Genomic DNA, 11,917 nt, shown 5'->3' with positions numbered 1-11,917 from the left:
CATCTCAAAAGAGAACAAACCCAGCACTGCCTGCTGTAATTAAGATGTGTACATTATATGTAGTTACAGTATATTATTGTAGTAAATATAAAGAATCTACTGTAAATTTGATTAGAAGAGTGCAGAGCTGTGTTATCTGCATTGTCATCTGCATTACAAAGCATAATTTATTTTCAAAGCATTTGTGAAGTGCCATGCACTTTCTCAAGACTGCTTGGACACAAATTTACTGAGCCTAGCACTCATTACCACTGTCTAATTTTCTCATTTTATAACTACTCCTCTAAAACCTAGGTTTTAAAATGACTTGTATCTGTTCTGTCAAGACCCTAGAAGGGATCGATAAAATACAAAGCATAGAATTTATGTTGATGATCAAAGTGTTACCTGGGCATGGTCTGAAGCTATGCTAATATACCTGAAAAGGCTACATTCACACTGGTAATTTGGCCAGATGTGAATTGCAGCTGCAAGAATCTCCGCTGAGCTGCTAGGTGTGGTTGCTGAGCCCATTCACAATAATTACAGGCTGCCAGTGGCCACAGCTATTCGTGGTTGTCCGCATGGCCAGTGATTATCAATGGTGATTTATGCTGGACTCACTTTCTGTAGAGGTAAACACTGGCTGATTGTTTTGATTTAGCAAACTTCAAACATATGGGGCCATATTCTGAGTAAGGATACGATGGAGTATCTCAGGATACTCCATCGTATCTCTCTTTTTTGGCCCGTGTATCTATGTGACTGATTCTTAGAATAATTTTCGCATAGATACACTTAAAGCGGTGGTTCCCCCTTAAAAACAACTTTTTTTTATTCCACTGGCCCCCCACATTACAATCGAATTAAGGCTATTATTATTTTTTGGCTGCTGTACATACCTTGATACAGCATCTTCACCCGTGCATGCGGGTTGCGAGTCCCGCGGGAGTGGGCGTTCCTCACATGTGTTTGATTGACATTTTTCCCAAAAACGAGCTCCCCCTGTCGCGTAAGCCGCGTCACGGTTGGCGAAAGGAGCCGAACGGCGAGTCGGCGCTATACTGCGCATGCGCATCGCCGTTCGGCTCCTTTCGCCAATCGTGACGCGGCTTACGCGACAGGGGGAGAGCTCGTTTTTGGGAAAAATGTCAATCAAACACATGTGAGGAACGCCCACTCCCGCGGGACTCGCAACCCGGATGCACGGGTGAAGATGCTGTATCAAGGTATGTACAGCAGCAAAAAAAAAATAAGAGCCTTAATTCGATTGTAATGTGGGGGGCCAGTGGAATAAAAAAAAGTTGTTTTTAAGGGGGAACCACCGCTGATCCGCCATGTGTAAGTCACTTACACTGTCGGATCTTAAATGTAATTACTCCGCCCGCCGCTAGATGGCGTTTACGTTCAGGTCTCATTTGTTTATGCAAATGAGCCTGATACGCCGATTCCCGAACTAATTTGCGTCGCGTAACTGTCGCTAACGTCGTTTGCGTAAGCGTAAACTTACCCCTGCTATATGAGGGGTAAGTTTACGCAAGTCCCACGTAGGCCATGTTAAGTCCGCGTCATGTTTTTCCGTCGGCTACGTCGTTTCCCTAAGTCGTTCTTGAATACGACTTTACGTCAATGACGCACACGTCGGCGTCATTGACGTTTTACGCCGAGAACTGGAGCATGCGCACTGGGCTATTTTAACCCCGGCGCATGCGGAGATATGCGTGGCTACGCCGAGCCATTTACACTCCGCCGCCCCAAACTACGGGCAAGTGTTTGGGGAATACAGCACTTGCTCATGTAGGTTGGGGCGGCGGAGTGTAAATGGCTTACACACCGCCCGCGGGAAATCTAGGAGAATATGGACTTTAGGCATAGGTGGTGAACTTACATATTTTGACCAAAATACTAACTAATACCTTATTATTCTGTGTGTTTTGGTCAGCAAGTGAAAAGTTCATTTAAAATGTAGATCAGCTCACCTGCTAAATAAATGGTAGAGGTGACAGCAAGTGGCGGATTTACAAGCATTATGCATCCACAAATTACTTTCCTGTCTTTTTGTTTTATTTTATGTTGCTGTTCACAATCAAAATATTGCCTGTGTGTGGTCTGGGACTGTTATAAGACAAGCCATAGAAAGTGTTAGCTTGTTGTACTCTGTGTAGGGCTTCAAGAGTAACTCCATTTTTATTGAGAAAAAAAAAACATTCCCTTATGGGTGATCAATGTACATTGCAGGGATTTAAAAAAAAAATATGGCATATTCCCACCTTTTGTTTTTTTTTTTTTTTTTTTTTTTTTGTTTAAAGTGTATTTTTGTGCGTGTACTCGAGAGAGGAGCCGGACTGCAGGAGTTGGGAGTAGGCAGGCCTCCCCCAGAGGCAATCTGCCACCTTTCTCCATGCCCCGGGTGGCAATGGCGGGTGTGTGAGGGGGTCCTCCCACACAGCCCGCCCTACCTGCTCCGCTTTGAAGCCCAACGGGGCAGAGGGACTCCCTATAAGGGAGTGAGAGGATTAGCCCGCTCAACCAGCCCCATTAGTCCTTCGCCTCTCTTTTAGAGACCGCGTGGTCAATGTGAGTGTGTTAACCCAATTTAGAGTGCCTGTGTAGGTGTGGTGGTTTTTGTGGGAGGGGGGTGGGCGTACTAAGCACAGGCTTACCTTGCATAGCACACCCACCGGGAGCCGGGCTGAGACCACCAAACTCAATTCACATGTAGCCGAGACCGGGATCCGAACCTCTAGCTGCAGAGGTGAATGGCTTGTCAGCGCAGTGCCAATCGCGTTGAGCCACCACAGCTCCCATCATTCCCACCTTTTGTTAATCTAAATAAATAGCTGTTTGTCTGTGTCCATGTGCATGGAATTGATTTTTATAATAATCAATCAGCTGATGCACCTGAAGGGCTCTAATGAGCAAAGTGGATGTGTTTTCCTTTAGGAGTATCTAACCAAAAATTAAATTTCTGTTACAGGGGATGCCCAAAATATGACCTGTATCTTGGTGCAGACTTCTGGGAAAATCACATACTCACAGGATCACTAAGCACACAAGCTGGAAAAAAAAATTCTGGTGGGTGTTCTGTGCACCGTCTGTGTACAGGAGGCCTGCAGGTTGCCATATTGCACTGCATTTTACAGAAAATGACATCACTGCAGATTGAAAAGGAAAGGTCATTTTTAATAACATTAATCTACAAAATGACGTGTGTCACAATTGTGACTTGTGTCACTGTAATCTTATTATTTTTTAAATGTGCTATGTTTCCCTTCGAAAGCGCAGTTACCCTTTACCACACAAGAGGTCCATTGGCACTGGTGGTGAACTTACACAATTTTGCTATATTAAAATGTCATACCTTATTATTGTGTGTTTGGACTGAGCCAATCAGCTCTAACTTCAGTTTGTTCAATTAAGCTTTGACAAAAAACTGGATGCTGATTGGTTAGTAAATAAACCCCTAAGAGGCCAGTTTATGAAAATTGTGCTACCACAAATTCATGAAGAATCATTCTTGCCAAACTAATCTATTAACCTTCTATGAGGAGGTGAGTTGCCATCTAGATAAAGGAAGGCATGTAGACATGGTGTATCTGGATTTTGCAAAAGCATTTGACACAGTTCCCCATAAACGTTTACTGTACAAAATAAGGTCCATTGGCATGGATCATAGGGTGAGTACATGGATTGAAATCTGGCTACAAGGGCGAGTTCAGAGGGTGGTGATAAATGGGGAGTACTCGGAATGGTCAGGGGTGGGTAGTGGGGTACCCCAGGGTTCTGTGCTAGGACTAATCCTGTTTAATTTGTTTATAAACAACATGGAGGATGAGGTAAACAGTTCAATCTGTATTTGCGGATGATACTAAGCTAAGCAGGGCAATAACTTCTCTGCAGCATGTGGAAACCTTTCAAAAAGATCTGAACAAATTAATGGGGTGGGCAACTACATTGCAAATAAGGTTCAATGTAGAAAAATTTGAAAATAATGCATTTGTGTGGCAAAAATACAAATGTATTCTATACACTGGGGGGAGAACCTCTGGGGGAATCTAGGATGGAAAAAGACCTGGGGGTCCTAGTAGATGGTAGAGCCTATGCAATGCCAAGCTTCTGCTAACAAAGCAAACAGAATATTGGCATGCCTTAAAAAGGGAATAAACTCCAGGGATAAAACAATAATTCTTCCGCTCTACAAGACTCTGGTCCGGCCGCACCTAGTGTATGCTGTCCAGTTCTGGGCACCAGTCCTCAGGAAAAATGTACTGCAAATGGAACGAATACAAAGCTAATAAAGGGTCTGGAGGATGTTAGTTATGAGGAAAGGTTGCAAGCACTGAACTTATTCTTTCTGGAGAAGAGACGTTTGAGACGGGATATGATTTAAATTTACAAATACCATACTGGTGGTGACCCCACAATAGGGATACAACTTTTTTGCGGAAGGGAGTTTAACAAGACACGTGGCCACTCATTAAAATTAGAAGAATAGAGGTTTAACCTTAAACTACATAGAGAGTTCTTTACTGTAAGAGCAGCAAGGATGTAGAATTCCCTTCCACAGGCGGTGGTCTCAGCATGGGGCATCGATAGTTTAAGAAACTATTAGATAAGCACCTGAACGACCACAACATACAGGGATATACAAGGTAATACTGACATATAATCACACACATAGTTTGGACTTGATGGACTTGTGTCTTTTTTCAAACTCGTAACTATGTAACTATGTAACAAATTAATTCCCTGTGCTTCACATTTTAGATTGACAGATAGGCCATACAAAGGCCTACCCAAATTCACTGAGGTAAACCATGTCTTGAAGCAGAGTGGAAGCTCTGCTTTAAGGACTCCTCACCCCCTTACATTACACATTTGGCATGTACTTTTTTTTGGGGGGGGGGTGGGTGGGTACCTAGTTTTAACAGGTACCCAGCTCCCACTTCCACTTGGGGTGCATAGGTGACACAAGTCGAACTTCTCTTCTCCCCCTCCCTGCAATCTTCTGGGACATCACAGGTCCCAGAAGATTGCCCGGCCACTGAGGAGGCTCAGCGCGACTCGCGCATGTGCAGTGCAGTGTGAAGCCACAAGCTGTCACAACCGGGTGCCCACACTTGTACTGGCCCTGGGGAGAGGTGAGAGTTCGGGCTGCCACATTGCTGGCTCTTGGGACAGGTGAGTGTGTTTATTAAAAGTCAGCAGCTACACTTTCTGTAGCTGCAGACTTTTAATAAACACAATTATTGGAACTCCACTTTAATTCAATACCCTGCCTTCAAGCCACTAAGGGCCAGATTTACAAAAGGGATATGACGGCGTATCTCCTGATACGCCGTCGTATCCCTGTTTCTATCTATGCGACTGATTCATAGAATCAGTTACGCATAGATATTCCTAAGATCCGACAGGTGTAATAGTTTTACACTGTCGGATGTTAGGATGCAGTACCGCGGCCGCCGCTGGGGGGAGTTTGCGTCGTAAACCAGCGTCGGGTATGCAAATTAGGAGTTACGGCGGATCCCCGACGGATTTTCGCGTTCGCTACGTCGCCGCTAGTCTAGTTTCCCGTCGCAAAGTTAGTCGTCGTTTTAGGTGCCCTAACTTTAGTCAGCAAACGTATTGCTGTCTAAAGTATGGCCGTCGTTCCCGCGTCGAAATTTAAAATTTAACGTCATTTGCGTAACACGTCCGGGAATACGGAAGTAAGCTACGCGCGTCGCCGTTCGAAAAAATGATGTCACAGCGCGGAAAGCACGGCGAGAGTTAGGAAACGGAGCATGCGCAGTAGGTCCGGCGCGGGAGCGCACCTAATTTAAATGGCACACGCCCATTTGAATTGGCCCGCCTTGCGCCGGAGGCCGCGGGCGTAGTTTTCATCGCAAGTGCTTTGTGAATTAGGCACTTGCGATGAAAACTTGCGATGAAAACTACGATACGTTACGCCGCCGCGATTCTACGTGAATCTGGCCCTTAGTACTTATTTCTACCCTGCATTGAGCCAGCACTAGGAAAATTATTTTAGCTTGAGCTGTTTTTATACTGGGGTTGTATAGCCACCACGGCTGGGCGAAACAATGTTACCTTACGTTGCTTCGCCTTTTGGACCAAAATTTTGGGGGACAAACATGTTTTTCTTTGTTTCTGTTATAACATTTTGCAAATAAATAATATTTCTTCATGAATTTAGGCCAAAATGTATTCTGCTGCATTTCTTTGATGAAAATAGCCCGTCAGTGTGAATTATTTAGTCTGTAGGAATGTTATATAGTCCACAAACTATGCTACTGTATATACAGTATCTGAAAATTTACCAATCCTGATGTACTTACGGCCTATTTCATTTCATGAGGCCGAAAAAATGTCAGGACAGTACAAATATACTCTAAATGATCCTTTTTGGAATTAGACAGCCCAAGGTATTTAGTGAAAGACATGGCAGGTTTTTTGAAGTTGTGTTTTTTTGTTAAATAATATTATTATTATTTTTTTACATCCTTTCACCAGTTCAGTACATTGTCATCATATAATGGGTGTGGTGGTGATCAGGGACACTGGCTGGTGTATTTTTTGTTATGATTTCTTTTAACACACTTTGACCAGAGCAATGTAATGTTACCATAGTAATATTGTACTACTCTGGGGAAGTAATCAGTATTTTATTTTATTTGTTTACACATTATGTTTGTATATAGCAACTAGAGATGAGCCAAACACCCCCCCCCCCCGGTTCGGTTCGCAGCAGAACATGCGAATAGGCCAAAAATTTGTTTGAACACACGAACACCATTTAAGTCTATGGGACATGAACATGAAAAATCAAAAGTGCTAATTTTAAAGGTTAATATGCAAGTTATTGTCATAAAAAGTGTTTGGGGACCTGGGTTCTGCCCCAGGGGACATGTATCAATGCAAAAAAAAGTTTTAAAAACTACAGTTTTTTGGGAGCAGTTATCTTAACAATGCTTAAAGTGAAACAATAAAAGTGAAATATTCCTTAAAACTTTGTACCTGGGGGTGTCTATAGCATGCCTGTAAAGTAGCACATGTTTCCAATGTTTATAACAGTCTCTGCACAAAATTACATTTATAAAGGAAAAAGGTAATTTAAAATTATTTGCAGCTATAATGAATTGTTGGGTCCCGGCAATACAGATAAAAGTAATTAAAAGTAATTGAAAAAAAAAACCCTGCGACAATTTTTTTTTAAATGGCGTGGGGTTCCCCCCAAAAATACATACCAGAATCTTCAGGTCTTGTATGGATTTTAAGGGGAACTCGGCGCCAAAATAAAAAAATGGTGTGGGGTTCCCCTCAAAAATCCATACCAGACCCGTATACAAGCATGCAACCTGGCAGGCTGCAGGAAAAGAGGGTGGGATGAGAGAGCACCCCCTCCCAAACCATACAAGGCCACATGCCCTCAACATGGGGAGGATGTCCCCATGTTGATGGGGACAAGGGCCTCATCTCCACAACCCTTGCCCGGTGGTTGTGGGGGTCTGTGGGTGGGGGGCTTATCGGAATCTGGAAGCCCCCTTTAACAAAGGGGACCCTAGATCCCGATCCCCCTATGTGAATTGGTAAGGCACCATTTCACAAAAAAAATTGTCAAAGTGTTAAAAAACGACAGAAGATGGCTTGGGACAAGTCCTTTATTTAAAAAAAATAAAAAAAATATTCCAGCGATGTATTCCACTCTCGATCTCCAGCAATGTAATCCATTCTCAGTATCCAGAGATGATCTCCAGCAAGGATACGATGCACACGATCCTGCCTCCACCGGAGGCACCTGACGAATGATGATCATTCGCCAGCCTGACAGCTCTTATATAGCTGAGGGCGGGGCCAGAAACACAAGAAGAATCACAGGGGTTACCCAGTGACATGTACAAGAGACTCCACCCTCTCATATTTTTTTTTATTTGGCACAGGGTTCCCCTTAATATCGATACTAGACCTGAAGGACCTGGTAATAGAATTTGGGGGGACCCCCTTGCATTTTATTTTTAAATTTTTCAATGACTTTCAGTTATTTTTATCTGTATTGGCGGGACCCGACAATTCATTATAGCCGCGAGTAGTTTAAAATGACTTTTTTTTTCCTTTAGAAATGTAATTTTGTGCAGAGACTGTTATAAACACGGAAAACATGTGCTACTTTATAGGCATACTATAGACACCCCCCAGATACGAAATTTTAAGGAATATTTCACTTTTATTGTTTCACTTTAAGCATTATTAAAATCACTGCTCCCGAAAAAACTGCAGTTTTTAAAACTTTTTAAAAGTTGTACAGCTGTGTGGGGTGTTCACATGCCACAGTTGCAATGTTTTGCTTCACACCCCTGGAAAAAAACATCACTCCTGCCACATTCAGGGGGCAGTACAGCTGCAGAATTTGACCCATTCAAACAATGCACAGTTGTGGAATATTGGTGTGGAATTTACAGGTTAAAACAGACAGCGAGGAGGTATCATATTGTCTCCTCACCACCTGTCTCTAATAAACAATCTGAACATGATTTTTTTTTTCAGAGGCACAGCAGTTTAGACACAAATCTGGATTTCAGCTTTAAATAAAATAAAAAACATTCTTATGATGTTTGAATTTTATATACATGAGACAGTGAAATTTTGACTATAAATTAGGTGTTAAAATGCACTACAACAGCAAAACTGTAACCTAGGTAATTGTTACATCCATCAACAGTAGACAACAGATTCTGCCAAAATTGCTTTCACAAACATTTGCTTCATAAAATTAGTGTTTTTTTTTTTTTATATAAGCCACAGTGATCACAATGTACATAAACTGTCACTGCGCTAAATGTGTTTTTTTTTTTTTATTAATTATTATTTTTTTGAGAGGGGGGATTAGTTCTGATACAAGGAAGCAAAATTCTGCCTCTACCAAGATAGTCACCTCTACACAAAGACATAAGGCATAATAAGTGATTAATAGGGCAAAGATCAGCTACAGCCCTGTGCATGCCTTTTTTTGAGACAGCATCCACAGCATAGGTCTTCCATAACTGCAGCAAAAACGTATGTAAATGCAGTAGTGAAAACATAAATCTCAGGACTGGATTGATAGAAATACAAATCCTTTGGCAAGTTAAACAGCTTGCATATATGTAATTGATCTGTGCATTTAACTATTTGCCTGAAGTTCAGCTTTAAAGGCACTTGTTAGCTTGATTATCCCCTACAAAAATCAATAAAACAGTTAATTGTATTAAATAAACATAAAATAATCTCAACTCACAGGCCACAATCCTTATAAGAATAACATGAAATTAAGAAACTATCAAGGAAATTTCACAAAGAGTCCAGAGAGAATCCAGAGATTAAATTTGTTTATGAAAATAATACAATTCTATAACATCACTGTTATTGAGCATAACCATCTCCAAGTTGTCAGTTTCAAAATACAGTATTACTACACAATATTTCTTTCTGGCAAATGCCTCATTAACCACTTGCTTTCTGGGCACATAAACCCCCTTCGTGCCCAGGCGAAATTTAAGCTTCCGGCACTGCGTCGCTTTAACTGACATGTGCGCGGTCGTGCGACGTGACTCCCAAACAAAATTGACATCCTTTTTTCCCCACAAATAGAGCTTTCTTTTGGTGGTATTTGATCACCTCTGCGGTTTTTATTTTTTCGCTATAAATAAAAATAGTGCGACAATTTTGAAAAAAACACAATGGGCCAGATTCACATAGAATTGCCCTGGCGCAGCGTATCAGAGATACGCTACGCCGCCGTATTTTACCTGACTCTGAGTCGAATCCAGGAAGATTTTGCGCCATAAGTTACGGCGGCGTAGTGTATTTCTCATCGCGTATTTCAAATTGGGCGGGTAGGGGGCGTGTTTCATTTAAATGAAGCGCGTCCCCGCGCCGATTGAACTGCGCATGCTCCGTTTTGAAATTTCCCGTCGTGCTTTGCGTGAAATGACGTCGCACCGACGTCATTTTTTGAACTTCGATGTGAGTGACGTCCTTTCCTATTCACGGACGACTTACGCAAAAATGTTTTAATTCGATGCGAGAATGACGGCCATACTTTAACATGGCAAGTCTATCTATACGCCACAAAATAGCAGCTTTAACTATACGCCGGGAAAAGCCGACTAGCGACGACGTAAGAGAATGTGACGGCCGTGGATCGACGGAAAAAGCTAATTAGCATACCCGACGCGGAAAACAACGCAAACTCCACCCAGCGGGCGCCAAAGTATTGCACCTACAATCCAAAGGCGTACTTCTTCTGTGAATCTGGCCCAATATTTTTTACTATTTGCTATAATAAATAGCCAAATAAAAAAAAAATTAAAATTCTCAGTTTAGGCCGATACGTATTCTTCTACGTATTTTTATAAAAAAAAAATCGCAATAAGCGACTGGTTTGCGCAAAAGTTATAGCGCCTACAAAATAGGGAACAGAATTATTATTTATTTTTTTTTTTATTTTTTTTTTACTAGTAATGGCGGCGATCTGCGATTTTTATTGGGACTGCGACATGCGAGGAAGGGGTTAAATGTATAAACTGGGAGTGTTTCTAACTGTGTGTGGGGGGGGACTGACTGGGGGAGGTGACCGATGCTGTGTCCCTATGTACAAGGGACACATCATCGGTCTCCTCTCCCTGACAGGACGTGGATCTGGGTGTTTACACACCCAGATCCACCTCCTTGTCTGTGTATCCGCCGATCGCAGGTGCCTGGTGGACATCGCGGCCGCCAGGCACGCGCATCGGCACTTCAGTGATGCAGCGGGAGCACGCGCGCGCCCCCAGTGGCCGGAGAAGCGGAGGGTGTCCATAGACGTCCTCCCGGCAATTGAGAGCCACCTTCTGTCAATTGCCTGGACGTAAAGTGGTTAAATAAGATGGTGATTTGTTTAGCAAAAAAAGTTACTTTTACATAACTATGTAATAATGTGACAAAGTCCTTTACCACTTCAGCTCTGTAAGATTTTACCCCCTTCATGACCAGGCCATCTTTTGCTATTCGGCACTGCGCTACTTTCCGCTTAACGATCGCCGCATGTATATGTACGTCCACAGAATGGCACGTACAGGCATATGGGCGTACATGTACGTCCATGCCTTTCCGCAGGTCGGGGGTCCGATCGGGACCCCCCCCCCCCGGTACATGCGGCGGTCAGAAATCTGCGGGGAGCGATCCAGGACGAGGGCGCGGCTAGAAACGCTTCTAGCCGCCCGCTCGCGATTGCTCCCGGAACTGAAGAACGGGGAGAGCCGTATGTAAACACGGCTTCCCCGTGCTTCACTGTGGCGGCTGCATCGATCGCGTCATGCCTTTTATAGGGAGACATGATCGATGACATCAGACCTACAGCCACACCCCCCTACAGTTGTAAAGACACACTAGGTGAAGCCTAACTCCTTAAGCGCCCCCTGTGGTTAACTCCCAAACTGCAACTGTCATTTTCACAATAAACAATGCAATTTAAATGCATTTTTTGCTGTGAAAATGACAATGGTCCCAGAAATGTGTCAAAATTGTCCGAAGAGTCCGCCATAATGTCTCAGTCACGAAAAAAATCGCTGATCGCTGCCAATAGTAGTAAAAAAAAATATATTAATAAAAATGCAATAAAAATATCTCCTATTTTGTAAACGCTATAAATTTTGCCCAAACCAATCGATAAACGCTTATTGCAATTTTTTTACCAAAAATAGGTAGAAGAATACGTATCGGCCTAAACTGAGGGAAAAAAAATTATATATAAATATTGCATTTTTTTCAAAATTGTCGCTCTATTTTTGTTTATAGCACACAAATTAAAACCGCAGAGGTGATCAAATATATAAAATATATTGTGTGGTCACCAATATTTTCCAGCACCGCCTTAACTCTCTTAGGCATGGAGTTCACCAGAGCTTCACAGGTTGCCACTGGA

The sequence above is a fragment of the Rana temporaria genome, chromosome 5 (genome assembly GCF_905171775.1).
Source record: "Rana temporaria chromosome 5, aRanTem1.1, whole genome shotgun sequence".
NCBI lineage: Eukaryota > Metazoa > Chordata > Amphibia > Anura > Ranidae > Rana > Rana temporaria.
This window is presented reverse-complemented; position numbering follows the sequence as displayed.